The 18,043-nt window shown below is 30.4% G+C and overlaps 1 protein-coding gene across 7 annotated transcripts in view; it reads right to left on the reverse strand.

The window, feature by feature from the left end:
- The window catches only part of LOC145263161 (solute carrier family 28 member 3-like), a 688,175-nt gene that overhangs the window by 217,739 nt on the left and 452,393 nt on the right, over window positions 1-18,043 (reverse strand). Inside the window, exon 1 of one of the 7 annotated variants that reach the window (XM_080120171.1) lies at window positions 15,044-16,309. The exons of the other annotated variants lie outside the window; for them this stretch is intronic. The gene's annotated coding sequence lies outside the window, so the exon portion shown is untranslated. Of the gene's footprint in view, window positions 1-15,043; window positions 16,310-18,043 lie in introns of those variants that run through there. 7 annotated transcript variants of the gene reach the window in all.

An 18,043-nucleotide genomic window follows, 5' to 3' on the forward strand; every position in this document is an offset into this window, starting at 1 on the left:
TTTCAATTCCTTCTACGCTTTTCAGGACACTTCATAGTGCTCCTATAATCGTTATTAGCATATTGACTTTTCCACTTTCATGTTCATTTTAGTTCTCTGACACGTTCCGTGTATTTGTCACATTTTGCCATCTAATATTTATTGTATGTTGACAAAATCTAATATTTAGCACGTTATTTTTTCTTGGTGTACAGTTTCTTGGTTTGAATGAGTTAAACATATGTTCATTTTGTAGAGAATTTTGTGATTGTCGTTCTCTAGCAATGCTAGATTTTTGCTTGTAATATTTGTCCGCGCGATCAAAATGTGGTCATTTTTATACTAACCAATGGATTACTTTTTCACGTAATCTTGTATATTCTTGTATTATTATTCAACTAATTTGGTGCATTCACGGATTATGGGGTTTACCGTCGCTTTATCCACAAAATCTACATTACTCCCATACTTCTCATCTTTACTCCTCCTATATATATTTACTCCTCCCATTCTCATCTTTACTCCTCCTATTCACATCTTTACTCCTCCCATACTCATATTTGCTCCTCCCATACTTCTCATCTTTACTCCTCCTATTCACATTTTTACTCCTCCCATACTTATCATCTTTACTCCTCCCATTCTAATATTAACTCCTCCCATTCTCATTTTTAATCCTCCCATACTTCTCATCTTTACTCCTCCTATATATCTTTACTCCTCCCATTCTCATTTTTACTCCTCCCATACTTCTCATCTTTACTCCTCCCATTCTCATCTTTACTCCTCCCATACTTCTCATCTTTACTCCTTCCATTGCCATCTTTACTCTTCCCATACTTCTAATCTTTTCTCCTCCCATACTTATCATCTTTACTCCTCCCATTCTCATCTTTACTCCTCCCATACTTCTCATCTTTTCTCCTCCCATACTTATCATTTTTACTCCTCCCATTCTCATCTTTACTCCTCCCATACTTCTCCTTTACTCCTCCAATTCTGATCTTTACTCCTCCCATTATCTTTACTACTCCCATCCTTCTCATCTTTACTCCTCCCATACTTCTGATCTTTACTTCTCCTATTCTCATCTTTACTCCCCCCATACTTCTTATATATATATATATATATATATATATATATATATATATATATATATATATATATATATATATATATATATATAAGAAATACGTTTCTTATCGTTGAGCACTTTCTGTTGAATTAAAAAGTCGGTCAATTTAGCTCTTATGCGTAGATCATCGTATAACGATTTGATCACTGTCTGTCTGACGTAATGAACATTTAAATTAAAATGTTTAAAATTCAACGCTATTTCACACGGTTAATGGTAGCCGAATGGATACGGCCTCCGCTAATCGAGCCAGAGATGTCTCGTGTCGCGGGGTTCGAATCGTTCGACTGGTAGTAATCATGACACCCTGCACTGAAGAATCCCGAAAGGATGAAACACTAGTGTCTGTAGGTATTTAATTATTATAGTAAAAAAATAATTATATATATATATATATATATATATATATATATATATATATATATATACCACAATAGAAAAATGCGAGGATGAAAAGTAATATGATGAAGCTTATTTATAACTTATAATATTGCAGCAATAGGAATTGATTGTGTAATGTTATAAATGGAATTTGTAAAAATTCCAAATGCTGCAATATTTTAAGTTATAAATTTATTATATTTTTTACTAGAATATCTTGTCCTTTTCTTTTCCAGTTTTAACAACTAGTCCTTTATTTTTCCATGTTTAAGTTCACCATATTTCTTGTCATGCCCCCATTTTTATTTTAATCCATGATTTTTCCAGGCTTTCAATAAATCCACTATTTCTTTGTTTAATTTTAGTTTTATTTTTTTTGCCCCCATAAACATAAAATGCACATATGTAATAACAATGTACGACACTCGTCTGCTTTCAATAAAATTCACTCAATTATCTCCCTTTCATGTTTTATTCTCTCTGTTTCATAAGCGACATGGTTGCTATTGAAACCAGTCATAAAACGCGTCGCTCACCGCCTTACATATTTTTACGATTTTTAATACGAAAAGATTTATCATCTTTTGTTTTAATGAACCAAAATTGAATTTTTTTTTTTGCAATATAGCTGAGAAGGTAATCTATAAACTGTAATAATTGTTTGGAATTTGTTCGAAAATGAATGAGCGTTGAAGCTTTAAAACAGTTCTAAATGACTAAAAGTGCCACTATCCCATATATTCGAACACTACCGCTAATATATATATATATATATATATATATATATATATATATATATATATACACATATATACACACACACACACACACACACACACACACACATATATATATATATATATATATATATATATATATATATATATATATATATATATATATATATATAAACAGGCGGACCGGCATAGCCCGGTCGTAAAATACCTATAAATATTAGATTTTAATTAATACAATAATTGAGATGTGCATGTTAGTATTATATTTTTTTTTTCGTTTTCAAAACGGTTCACTTCAGATAAGTAAAGAAAAATACACAAACTGAAGTCGAAAACAAAAAAAAAAACTTCTGACAAGGTGTCAAGTACGATAACAACTAGGTCAGCTTGACATACTCTTTCAAGGGTGTTTTAAAACAAACTTATACTTAACATAAGGAAACTGCCATGCTTCACGACCGCACATGCGAAGTCGTGTTAGAGTTGAGAACAGATAAAATCCAATCACCTCTTTTTTTCAATTTTTTCAATTTAAAACACTTTAGCAACCTTTTCTCCAGATGAAAACTGATTAAAAGTTTTCCATGTGTCCAAGTGTATATATACCAAATTTCAAGATTAAAAACTGGTTGACCATATAGGTTAATAAAATGTCCTCACACACATTCTCACTATATATATATATATATATATATATATATATATATATATATATATATATATATACATTCTCACTATATATATATATATATATATATATATATATATATATATATATATATATATATAATATTGGCAGCAAGTCATAATTCAAGCACGTCTGAACATTACAGAGTTATTCTTTTTCCGATTTTTCTGGATATCTTTTCATTCGTCGACCGTCTTTTTTATTTCAGCTCGCATGTTGTATATAATGGCGCCCAAAAGTTATTGTTTAGTCATATTATTCTCAAGCGCTTTCTATCGGTGCATCCGATAAAATAACAACTAAGTAAACAAAGTATAAAATAAGAAAATCGAAATAAAAAAAATAACATAATTCACCCCTAAACATCCTGCACCCACCTTTATAACGAAATAAAAAACTATAAATTAACCAAACCTCAAAGGAAGAAAAAAGAAAACTATAACAACAACAATCCTGATGATAATCAGATGCACCGATAGAAAGCGCTTGAGAAGAATATGGCAGAACTACAAATTTTGTGCACCATCATATACAACATGTAGAAAAAATCGAAAAAAGTATAACTCTGTTGTGTTCAATTAGACGTGCGTGGACACACACACACACGCACACACACACACACACACACATATATATATATATATATATATATATATATATATATATATATATAAGGGGGTGGTCACCAACAATGTGTATTTTTTTACATTATTATTCCGTGTTTTGGTTTTTCACACACATCCTACCCTATGCACCCAGTTGACCAAGTACCCATGGGCCCCTCACTCCTACTCAAGTAAGAGTAAAACAAGGAGGGATGAGAAAAAACAAAGAAAGATACATAGAAACACAAGCAGAAAGAGAGAGAAACATAAGATATCAGTCCATCCCAATGAACCAGTAATAAAAATTGAACATACGAATGAAAAGTAGAATCACTTACACATGTTTCCACCCCTCGGAAACATTTCAAATGAACTACGAAAATGTTCTTTTACATTTTTAACGCATCTTGAACATTTTACATACTTTCTGAAGAGGACGCTTCACAGAACGTCTGAAACGCGTTAAAAACGATTTCAATGATTTAAAAACATTATTAACAATGATATAAACATAATTTTCAATGAAAAACCAAAACACGGAATAATAAAATAATGTTAAAAAATACACATTGTTGGTGACCATCCCCTTATTTAAATATATATCTTTCTCTCGTTGGAATTTCTTAACCCATTATATATATATATATATATATATATATATATATATATATATATATATATATATATATATATATAAGAGGTGGGTGTAGTTTGCTTGAAGCATTGTATAGTATGTAGTTAAATGGAATTGTAGAAGGCAGTACAATGCAGAAGTAACGGAAAGACACAAGCTGAAGCAGGTGAGAAATTTATTAATACAACTTATAAATACATGTGTACATATTCATATTTCATATACGCAGTATATTTATATTTGCACAGTGGTTACCTGGGAAAGTCGGTCTGGTAGTATGTCCGTGTAATATAATATTTCGAGAAAGATCTCTTCGTTAGATGTTTACTTGACTTTGACAAACGTGTAGTTGTAAGCAGTGACTATACCGCAGCAAATCATTGCCCGGGACTTGTGGGTAGTATATGGTTAGGTTTTTTCCCCAATTCTTATTTTCTTTCCGGTTTACGATATCCGGTTGCGCATGCACGTATAACCTGCGCACTGAAATATTAACGTTATTATTTCGAAATTATTATTTAACATGGGAAGAATGGGGTTTAAAATAACTTAAACTTAATACAGAAATGAACGATGTAAAAAAAAACAAAAAAGCAAACAGTATTAACAATTGTTTATTTTGATAATTTAAACGCGAAAAACAAAAACAAAAAACAATTGGGACACTAAAATATTAACGTTATTATTTCGAAATTATTTTTTAACATAGGAAGAGTGGGGGTTTAAAATAAATTTTAAAAAAAAGAACAATTGGGGCGCTGAAATATTAACGTTATTATTTCGAAATTGTTATTTAACATGGCAAGAGTGGGGTTTAAATAACTTAAACGTAATACGGAAATGAACAATGTAAAAAAAAGCAGATATATCAAAATTTGAATTTAACTACCATAAGTATTATGATATCTGTTCAGTGCACATTTACCTATAAGTATGCCCAAACACTTATAATTCAGTAACTGGCATTTTTTTTTTCAAAAATAATCAATTATAATAAACAGAATGACTCATAGAAATTTATCTATATTCTTTTTTTCATTTCATAGAAATGTTTCTGTTATGTAAAAAAAACAACTATTTTTTTACATCACAAGTGTCAGGCTCATACATGAATTCCATAGCTAACGGGTCACGTGTAGTCTAGTATATATATATATATATATATATATATATATATATATATATATATATATATCATTAAGAAAGATACAAACTTCTGATATATTCATCATTAAGCATACAAATATCCGAAATTCAAATCGTTGTAGTTTTTGTACATTTCTGCGAATTTTTTATTATTATTAGGTTGGTGCAAAAATAATGTTGTTTTTTTAGGTTCAAATTTAAAAGATCATAACTCTATACTTTATTAATTGAAATAAGAACCATTAGAATTGACACATTTTTACCTACAAGAAACGTGTTTATTTATCCCATTAGCATAAACATCGGGAGTTCTGGAAGCGATTAAGTCATTGAAGGCCGATTCGGCATCATCTAGGCTTTTGAAGCATTTTTAGCGCAGGATGTTGTTGAGATGCTTGAAAAAGTGATAATCGGTGGGTGAGAGGTCCGGTGAATATGACGGATGAGGCAGAGTCTAATTCTGCTTCTCCAGGGTCAGTTGAGCAACACACGGGCGAGCGTTATCTGTGAGGAGAATTGGTCCCTTTATATTGACCAATCTCGGACAATCTGGAAGTTCTGGTGCATTTCGTCAATTTGTCGGCAGTACTTCTTCACCGTAATCTTTTCGCCCAGATTCAAGAAGCTGTCATGAATGAGTCCGACTGCAGACCGGCCCCAGACCACTGAACGGTCACCATAATTACCACTAAAACATAACAGACCCCTGCTAAAGAAGGCCTTGAAATATATCATTTTACGTTAAGTTAATATAGAAAAGTGAATCCCAACTTTTTAAAACTATAATTCCAATATATCTTGGAAACTACTCCTTTCCTGGAACTTTAAATGCTGCTTTCGTCCTCAACACCATCGAGAGCCTGTAATAGTGTTAAATTTAAATGATTTTTAGAGGGTTTGCTAAAGGAATAATTGATTAATTTCCTGTTCGAAAGCGTTGGTAAATATGTAATCAAATAGAACGCGTATATAGAAATACGTTTCCTTTAGCCTGAAAGGCTAATAGAAACGCTAATAATAAAAAAGTAAATGGTAATAAACACTCTATGGTCATTCTTGGACAATAAAAAACAAACAAATCGGTAAGCAACAACAAAACAGACATGTCCCGCCGATTGTTTATTATTTTTTTGTGTTGCGTGGCTTCAAAACGTATTTCTCCATACGGGTTCTATTTGATATATATATATATATATATATATATATATATATATATATATATATATATATATATATATATATATATATATACTTGTAGCCAATTTGAATATTGAAAGGTTCATATCTTTCGTTCTATGGGACGAGACAACATGGAAATTTGCAGATTTTAAAAAAATATTATATACTATTCTATGGTTAAAATTTTATGGCCATTAGTATACAAGAATTTGTATTTTTAAACAAATTAAATAAGCCTTAATTTGCGTGTATATATATGCATATATATATATGTATATCTATCTATACTCCTATGAATTCGTTTGTCTTTTGCGTGTATTGATATTCATATTAAAACCCTCTAAAAATACAATTTTCTTATTTATGGATTCTGGAATTGCATTCACTAGCAAAAGATCTAGCTAATTTGCATATTTTTTAAACATTCATTTTAATTAATTCCCTATTAGTTGCTTCGGTGTTTTAATGGGATAATCATCTTTAGTTAACTATTACATGTAATTATATTCATGCAGATATTCTACATGATTTAAACTTGCATAATATTTGCGTAAAAAGTTTATAGTAAACACAAAATTGTTTCCATATATATTATGTATACGTATATATTTTTGTTTAACAAATTTTGCCTCTCAAACTCCTCCTAGTGTTTTTGGTCTACAGACATGAAACTTCATATATAAGGTATTTGAATCCATGCAAAAATTTATATTTGTGTTTTAGTCCGGAAAAATCGGGGCAAAAGTGTGAAAATTAAAAAAAAATGAAATTTGCCAGGTGAAGGTCGAACGCCGGCATTATGAGTGCATCACGTAGTAGCTATTGGTTCATGTTTTAATTTTTTAGCCTTGCAGAAAATATGTTTTCATAACACAGTCAGTGACGGCAGAGACAAAATAAATCGTTAGCTGAACGTTTTGGTTCCGATTCTCGGTGGTGGCGCATGAGTCTTATTTAAATACTTTTTAAATCATTACTATGTATTGCATCCAATCTATCTATGTACCTATCTATATATCTATAAAAGTGAAAATGTCTGTTTTTTCTCTATGGTAGTAAAGGAAGACTATTATACAGAAAGGCATTACTTTACATATTCACACTTTTTAATATATACATATGCACATAAACTTATGAACAGTACATAGGGACCGAGCAAAGGCGGGCGGAACTGCTAGTGGTAAATAAGTTTGGAGCTGAGAAAATAGCAAATAAAATTGGATTTGAGAGTAATAGTGAATTAGTAGTAAATAAATTCTTTTGGGGTTGCGATTCATAGTCAATTAATCTATAAAAGTGAAAGTGTTTGTGTATGTGTGTGTGTGTGTGTGTGTGTGTGTCTGTGTACATTTCTCTACACAATAATTCTGTTAATTTTCAGTCTACAGACTCGAAATTTGATATGCAGGATAGTGAGATTTGGCAAAACTTTTCTAATCGATTATATATATATATATAGTAGCGTCCGAAACTAAGGGAAAACATTTTAAAACCTAATATATGTTAAAAATAACAACTGTGAAAAGCTGAAATTTGACAACTGGTGGTGGTTATCATCCATAATAACATAGTAAAATTTTATTCATTTGCAAAGGATAGAAAAAGAATTATAACAATTATTTATTTATTTTCAAAGTACGAACGTCCAAAAGTAAGGGACAAAATTGAGAAAAACAATGTAAACAGGTTGCTATATTCAAATTTTTTGATTTCCTCTAAAGAATAAGTCTTACTTAGTCATTTGTAAACGTTGCATCAGCCGGCACCATGGCGAAACGCCAAAAACTTGATTACTTTGTGAGACAAGCTATTGTGGAGCTACACAAGGAAAAGCATACCATTAGAGAGATTTCAGAGAAAGTGAAACGTTCTAAGAGTGTTGTAGGCAGGGTTGTTAAATCCTACAATGATACTGACAAAATAATGCTTTTAAAACCAGTAGACCCCCAAAACTTCGGCAAGAGAAGATCGAATAATGCGGCGTATGTCATTAAAAGAGCGTTTTAAGTCTTGCACAGAAATTAAAAGTGTTATGAATAGTACCTCATATGTTAATGTGTCAAGACAGACTGTTTCTAGATGACTGCAAGAAATAGGGCTGTTTAATCAAACCCCAGGGAAGAAACCACTTGTTATTTCGAAGAATAAGAAGAAGAGATCAAAGTTTGCAAACAGGTATGTAATTTGGACATATGAAAATTGGGCAAAAGTATTTTTCAGTGATGAAAGCAAGTTTAATTTATTTGGAAATAATGGAAAAAACAATGTAAAGAAACGTATTGGTGAATGATTAAGTGCAAAGTGTACTAACAAAAGTGTAAAGTTGGGGGGGGCGTCATGCTATTTAGAATGTTTTCTAGCCAAGGTACAACGCCCCTTGTCCGGTTACAAACTCGTGTAAACGCGCAGATCTATAAAAACATTGTCTAAGATCATGTTGTGCCAATCATACAGAATTCAGGTTTCGATAGGGCTACCTTTATGCAAAATAATGCCCATGTCACAAGGGAAAAGTGGTAATGATTTACCTTAGTGAGCACGATTTCGAAATTATGGATTGGCCACCGCAGAGTCCTTGCTTAAATCCAATAGAAAATCTTTAGATCTTAGGAGTGAAAGTTATAGAAAGAAATCCCACTAACACGGATAATTTGTGGGTGAAACTTCAAGAAGAATGGTCTAAAATTAGTATCGAGGATTGTCAAGAACAGATTCGTTCTTGTAGTCGAACATGTGCAGCTGTCATGGATAGCAGGGGTTTATTTACTAAATATTGATTGTACATGCATGTTTATTATTTTTTGGCTGTTTACACTGTTTTTCTCAATTTTCTCCCTTACTTTTGGACGTTCCTATTTTCAGAATAAATAAATGTTATAATTCTTTTTCTATCCTACCAGTTGTCAAAATTTCAGCTTTTCACAGTTGTTATTTCTAACAAATATTAGGTTTTAAAATGTTGTCCCTTAATTTTGTACGCTACTGTATATGTCCTGGAAGGCTAGCTTCAGTTTTGCTGCTTTGGGATGAATTGTGCCTTGGAGTTTTCTTTGCTTACTGGACTCCCTTGTGGCCTTGCCAGGTCACTAATATGTGTATATGTATATATATATATATATATATATATATATATATATATATATATATATATATATATATATATATATGTGTGTGTGTGTGTGTGTGTGTGTGTGTGTGTGTGCGCGCGCTTGTCTAATTACTCATTTTCCGTCAGAAATAACGGAAAATATGTTTCGTCATTCTTTCCAATGATATAAATACAAATTATTGAGCGAAGTATTTCTTTCTATGTGCATTTTGCTCATAAGGATAAATCTGACATTTTTTGTGATTTGATATTTTTATTTTGCCTCACTAGGTAAATTCTTAGGATTAGAATATTTTACTTGTTTAACTCACCAGTTTTTTAAATGCACACAAATGCATATATACATTTACATAGAAGAGACCGAAAATGCCTACAAGACAGTATCTATGAGTGTCTAAGGACTATGTAGAATGTATTATCAGGACAAGCTGGCATGAGGATAATTTTCCTTACAAGTAAACCATGAACAAATATTCAGCATCATACTATATTTCACGATCCAAACAGGATCTTCTCAGTATGGCTTACCCACACTGGTATTTACTAGGAATGGTGCACCTTCTCCAAATTATATTATCTCAAGTAACATCACGAAACTGGATACTCCACCAGACTAGAGGAATTTTGGAATCCAGTGATATTAAGAGACCACAATAAACATATTATAACGCATTAAAATAGTCAATTGGAAATTATGTCCTCAACTTTTTTACTAACTTAATGTTTGATAGATAAAAGAGAACTCTAATGGAATATTCGAATACCTATGTATCTCATACTGTGATGAAGTTTTAGACCTAAGAGGACGGGCCATTTGCAAATTCACAGACTGAAGTAAAATAAAACATCAAAAAAGCAACGTCATCTGATTTTTATCATAGGAAAAATTCGCACTTAAAAATGCTGCTACTTTAATAAACACTATAAACTGTGTATGTACATGAGTAGTCTATAATGTTTGTATAAATAAAAAAGCACCCATATACATATGCACACACACACACATGCATATATATATATATATATATATATATATATATATATATACTAGACTACCCGTGACCCGTTGGGGCAGTGTGTTATATTAGCTATGGAATTCATGTATGAGCGTGACACTTGTTCTACAAAGAATGTAAAATAATTTTTTACGGCTTTGTTTAAAAACTTATGAAGAATTTAAAATATTAAATTCGATAAAAAAAGGGATTTAATATGTGTAAAAAATATGACCGAATAGATTCAAGTATTTGCTGTTTAAAAAGCAACAAAAGAAAACACTATTTAATGTAATAGGAACGTGTGCATTTTCTGATCCGGATTTCCGTTTGGCGTGTGTAGATAAAATACAGGAGTATGCCAAGATATGGTAAGGTTAATCAGCTACTGGAAAAGCGGCAATAAGAATGTAAGCAGACGACTTTTAAAAAGTTCGAAGAAGAAAAAAAGAGATTTTAATCACGCCCTCTAGTCATAAAGGGGTGCATTAGTTCCATGGTTATTAATAGTGTAAGGAGGATAACTCTGTCCAATTTTCTAAATAATGTTTTTGTGTGTAAATTACGCAAATTGATCAATAAAATGGTTTAGGGTGTTGTTACATTAAAAAAAAAACTGATTCTATTATACTTTTGGGATAAGATTTGAGATTATGTTTCAAAAATAAACAATTATAAAAAGTATAGATGGAAAGTTATTATACCGATTTGGGACGCCAGAAACGTCTTATGGTGTTATATTTTAATGAATGTTTTGTGGACGGAAACAGTTTTTTTCTATTTGTAACGGAAAATTAAAAAAAAAGTGTTTTCTTATTTATTTATTTATGTTAAGAGTGTAAATAACAAGATTCTAAGTGCATGCATTTCTCTTCACATGGTAACTCTTAATAATTACACATTAAAGTACAGTTTTTTTAGTTTATTAACCTAATGCAATAGGGTGGTGGGTACAGTACTAAAACAAACGTAATTTTTAAAGATAATTTAATTGCAAAATTAAATCCATCAGAATACATATCTGTGTCATTTGTAAAGTCGGTCATTTTACTTTTCATTTTTTTTTCTTTAATTCATTCAAATTTTCAATTGTTTTGTGATCTTTAAAATTTGTAATTTAGAAGTCTTTAAACTGTCGAATAGAAAGTCATTTAAATTAGCCTTTTTACAATCTTCGGCAACTACTTATGCATTGAAGTTTTTTAGGCTATTTACATCCAATATAATTTGAAAACCAGGTTACATTAACAAAATTATAGTTTTATAACAATTTGGTCCAGTTAATAATTTAATGATCAGACGATATCGTAATTTAAAGTTCAAAATCATATTAAAAAAAAAAAAATGAAAATGAAATTATTCCCTGGCAACGTTGAGTAAGGACAGTGATACTATAAGACCATACGAATGACTAGTTTTATTATCTTCTCTGGTTTAAATGCCTTGGTTTTCGCAGTAGTTTGTCGTTTTATCGACATTGAATAGAAAATAAAATCACTTTTAACAGGCCATATTGTGTCTGTGACGAAGTGCCTTAAGAAGTAGTTATTGGTAATATATATATATATATATATATATATATATATATATATATATATATATATATATATATATATTAAGTAATGTGATTGATAATTTAAAATTAAAAAATTAAATTATAATTAAATTAAAAATCCGTTTCATAAGAAGGAACAACAACAAAATCAATTATCTGTACGATCGTTTCGGAAAACAATACTTTTTATTGTGGTATACATCAAGTTATGTACAATAATTATATATAGTTTTTTGATAAGCAATGTCTCCTCAATAGCAAATTTTGAAGGGTTTTTATTGAATTTAAAAGACACCATAAATAAACCTAGCATTAAAAGTAAGGCAGATGAATCTGAAAAAATTGAAATAAAAGGTCTGGATTTAAAATTTATAAGAAAATTAATATTATTATATAGAGAAAAATATATATTTTTGAATTTACATAATAAATTTGCTTTAAAAATATATAGAGATATTTACCTTTTAATTTTTCGTTTTTTGAAATCAGGAACTGTGGTTAAAATAGTCATTTAGATGTTTGCTATAGCTTTTTATCTTATTGAATGATGAATTTTAAAAGGGGGGGACGCTCGTGCAATAAATTGTTTTATATATATATATATATATATATATATATATATATATATATATATATATATACGTGTGTGTGTACGCGTGTATATGTGTATAAAGCTCTTATATTTCTTTGTCTAATACTCTTAGAAGAGGTATAACCCATACACTTATAATTTGCAAAATCTTTATCCTAATTCATGCAAGCTAAATATTGTCTTTATTGAAACAGGTGGAGGAAAATCATGGTTGACTTAAGTTTAAAATATGAAAACGCGTAAATCATCAGTTGTCGCCCTTACACCATACAGTTTGATTTTGTTACAGGCGCAATGAGTGCTTTTTTCTTTTCAACTTAATCCTTTAATATGAACTGTGCTGTGCGCTATAAAAAACGAATTTGTTTCACTATTATTTTTTCATAGAATAGAATTTCCTTGAATTCGCAAACAATTACTGAAAGGAATATTTTGATTCATTAATTTGTTTATTAAATTACTTTTTACCGACATAGAACTTCACATTTTATGTGAGGCCACTAAACCAGAATAGCGGAAATGTCCTGTAGGCGGTCGAGTTTCAATTCTGACTTGAGCCAATTTCTACACTGTGCTACAGCTAAACTGTCTCTGAGCGACTATATATATTTTAATATGTGTCTGTGTAACTATATAGTATAGATTGATATATATATATATATATATATATATATATATATATATAGTATAGATTGATATATATATATATATATATTTAGTATAGATTGATACAAGAAAACACAGAGATATATGTCGCTATCAAAGTTTGTATAGTCACAACATTAATGCTTACAATATAAGATCCGCTTGAAAATAGAGTTGAGACAATTAATCGGAATCATAATCAATAATCATGAATATTAAAAATATTAAAAATAGTAAAATATATAATCATAATCAATAATCATGAATATTAAAAATATTAAAAATAGTAAAATATATAATCATAATCAATAATCATGAATATTAAAAATATTAAAAATAGTAAAATATATAATCATAACCAATAATCATGAATATTAAAAATATTAAAAATAGTAAAATATATAATCATAACCAATAATCATGAATATTAAAAATATTAAAAATAGTAAAATATATAATCATAACCAATAATCATGAATATTAAAAATATTAAAAATAGTAAAATATATAATCATAACCAATAATCATGAATATTAAAAATATTAAAAATAGTAAAATATATAATCATAACCAATAATCATGAATATTAAAAATATTAAAAATAGTAAAATATATAATCATAATCAATAATCATGAATATTAAAAATATTAAAAATAGTAAAATATATAATCATAACCAATAATCATGAATATTAAAAATATTAAAAATAGTAAAATATATAATCATAACCAATAATCATGAATATTAAAAATATTAAAAATAGTAAAATATATAATCATAATCAATAATCATGAATATTAAAAATATTAAAAATAGTAAAATATATAATCATAATCAATAATCATGAATATTTAAAATATTAAAAATAGTAAAATATATAATCATAATCAATAATCATGAATATTAAAAATATTAAAAATAGTAAAATATATAATCATAATCAATAATCATGAATATTAAAAATATTAAAAATAGTAAAATATATAATCATAATCAATAATCATGAATATTAAAAATATTAAAAATAGTAAAATATATAATCATAATCAATAATCATGAATATTAAAAATATTAAAAATAGTAAAATATATAATCATAACCAATAATCATGAATACTCCTATTTCTGTTTGGAGTTTCAGAATTGGAACACTTTTTAGTATAACGCCCGACCAATAAAAAAAGATTAAAAAAAACGTGATTTTCACTAATGGTTAAAAATAAAATATTTACTGCTTTTAAAAGTAAAATTAAATCAATATATCATAATAACATCCAAATACGTTGTAAATTTATTTTACTTATGTAAAAGGAAACAACAAAAATGAACAGTGTGCTTTGATCCTTCAGCATTGCCAAGTAACAATCGCTAGCTACGAAGAGTGTAAAAACGCGGCACAATTTTAAATGCTTAATAGTGAGCTTAATTTCACAGCTCTATTTTAGACAGCATTTGGGTTCCATTTGAGTTTCCTGACCGTTAACTGGTTGTAAAACGTGTTTAAATAAATCGAGGATGGGCGTGGATGTAGAAGGCAATAAAAAATATTATTAAAACTGTTTTCCTGGCACGGACAAAGCACAAATACACATTTCCTACCAATATGAGAATGAAAATGCATTTATTTATTTGAAAGAAAGTTTATGAATAAAAAATTACTTACTGATATTTTTTAATTAACATTTTCTTTTATATACCAACTTATATTTTCATTAAAGGTAGATGTAAAGTATTCCATATTATAATATGCGGATTTATTCTTTCTTTTTATTTAGTGCTTCCATGCAGGTGCTCATCATTACTCGTTGACAACAATCGGTTACCTGGAAACTGGGTGGCAACAACTTTCGCCAGATTTCAATAGTCTTCATCTCATTTCAATAATCTTTGCAAATGAATTTGCATTATCGCAACAGCCGTTTGCCATTGACTTATCACTGAGAAATGCGCATTGGTCTTCACTCGAATTTGGGTGGCATTAAGTCTCAGTACTCTTAGTACTTTTTAAGTGGAGGTCTGTTCGGTATTTTCTCTCCTTGTTTTTTTCATCATCCTTGACCCTTCTCGTAGTCATGATGTCAGTCTATGCTAACATAATTTTGGTCGGGGGTGGTGTAGTTAATGAGTTTACAGGTCTATTGTTGTTGTTCCTATGTGGACTTCCTCTACGTTAATGGTTTACTTCTGTTGCAGTTTTTATGTTTATACTTCATGTGTATTAGTTTCCACATTTGACGGTTTTCTTAAGATTTCACCTGTTTTCAGCGTTATCGTCTGTTGTACAGATGTAGTCTTCCCCTTAATGTCCAAGTTTCCTATTTTTTCTACGTTCTTTGAGAATGTTCTTAGTGTTCGTACAAGTATCTGTCTTTATGTCGTTATCTTCCATATTCTTATAATTTCTCTGATAAATTCCAAGAATTTGTTTCATTATTATGTCTATTTAATCCTCACCCTGAATCTGCTGCGACGACTAAATCTACAAGTTAGCAGTGTTTTTCCTTCTTGTTCATTATTATGACGCAAGAGGATATTCTGGCGAAAAAAGCCAACGCTCTTAATATCGAGTCAGTGTCATTTCCACCAGTGCACAACTCAATCCTTGTCACAATTTATTTTACCAAGATGGGCACTAAAACAGTTCCTCGCCCTCCATATAGTTCAGACCTTGCTCCCTGTGACTTTTGGTTATTCCTTAAGTTCAGGAAAACCTTGGAAACTGTCGTTATGAGACAATTGAGAAGATAAAAAAGGCTATGACGAGGATCATTGACATGTTCACGCAAGAATACTTCTATGAGGCCTTCCAGAAGTTGTTGGAACTGTAAAACAAATGTATTGTTCGAATGGGGTTAGAGTTTCATGAGTGTACTATCAATAAACGTACCCATACGAAAAAAGTCTAGAAACTTAAGGAAGGCACCTCGTAACTTCTGTTTGTCAGATAGACATTCGTTCGATCAAGTGATCTGTCACGCTTCAGTTTCTAACATTTGCTAAATGCACTGATTATGAGGACGTATCTTACGAATGTAGCCGTAACCGAACGCACCCAAATGAGTAGAGAAAACGCAACGAATAAATTATAATAAAATTAAAAAGCACGGTCTATTGTCTGTCCGTCCGTATCTTGGCGCTCGTAAATATAAATATAATATAAACGTTCGAAATTGAAATACTGACTGACCACTCCTTAAGATTTACTGTTAGCAGGTAAAATGAGCACGTAGACGCCATTCTCGGTTGAAAGGCGTTAGTTGTTTATAGTCAGACCGATTGGCACACACGCATTTATACACACACGTAACAGAAGTAAATAACAACCACATAAACATCCCACTAAACGCGCTCTTATATATATATATATATATATATATATATATATATATATATATATATATATGGTGCTTATTTCATAGTAATTCCTTACTTCTCACTGGCAGTGTGTCGTGTGTTGGTTGCACTGAAGTAAGAAACAAAACGAAGCCCAAATATGTATGTCCAAATATTAATTGGCATTCACTTTGCTTTTATTAATGCAACGACCATTGTACACACGCTTGTCATCCGGGATATTATTCATTTGGTTTTAGATACACACAGGGAATGAAGAGTATTTTAATGATGGTAAGAAGACGAAGTCTTGCTGCGGATGCCTGGAAAATGAATATACTATTTGAATGAAAATAATAAAAGAGAAGAGAGGGCAAACAACGATTCTACTGTGAGAAAAGGGTCGCAAAGACCAGGACAGATCTTTAATTTTCCAAGTCGATTTATCATCTCAAGACAAGAAAAGGTGTTCTGATTGTCTAGTAACCATACTTATACGTATAACGTATCTAACTGTTGTATGGGTTGATAATTGATTGCGTTAGGAATAAGACGCGTTCAGGAGCGGTAGAATGACCCCATTCAGCCACCTTAGCAACATATTGAGTGTTTCTTCTGTTTAACATCCAGAGTGAAAGTAAGTACTCGTAGAATAGCACCTAACGTGCAATTATGTATACGTTTGCAATTATTTCAGTTGAATATTAAGCGATTGAATTATTATTTTAAAATTACCCGCAAAAGAAAAAACAATGTCAGTTAAAATTAAAGACTAATGAAAAGAAAATAGACAGAATGACAGGAGCGGGTAAACAGACGTTAGTATATTGAATGTGCGCGATTAACAATGGAAATAACATTCAACATGACAGTACAATCGGTCAAGGTTATAGGGGTTCAGAAGTTTGTAGGGTACAGAAAGACGTGTGTGTCTCATTTAACGGTCGGGTGTCACCAATTTGTAGGGGTTCAGAAGTTTGTAGGGTACAGAAGGACATGCGTGTCTCATTTAACGGTCGGGTGGCACCAATTTGTAGGGGTTCAGAGGATTGTAGGGTACAGAATGACGTGTGTGGCTTATTTAACGGTCGGGTGTCACCAATTTGTAGGGGTTCAGAGGATTGTAGAGTACAGAAAGACGTGTGTGTCTCATTTAACGGTCGGGTGTCACCAATTTGTAGGGGTTCAGAGGATTGTAGGGTACAGAAGGACTGTGTGTCTCATTTAACGGTCGGGTGTCACTAATTTGTATGGTTTCAGAAGTTTGTAGGGTACAGAAGGAGGTACGGGTTTCATTTAACGGTCGGGTGTCACCTATTTCTAGGGGTTC

The sequence above is a fragment of the Euprymna scolopes genome, chromosome 38, assembly GCF_053919585.1.
Source record: "Euprymna scolopes isolate OS-2025 chromosome 38, ASM5391958v1, whole genome shotgun sequence".
Lineage (NCBI taxonomy): Eukaryota > Metazoa > Mollusca > Cephalopoda > Sepiida > Sepiolidae > Euprymna > Euprymna scolopes.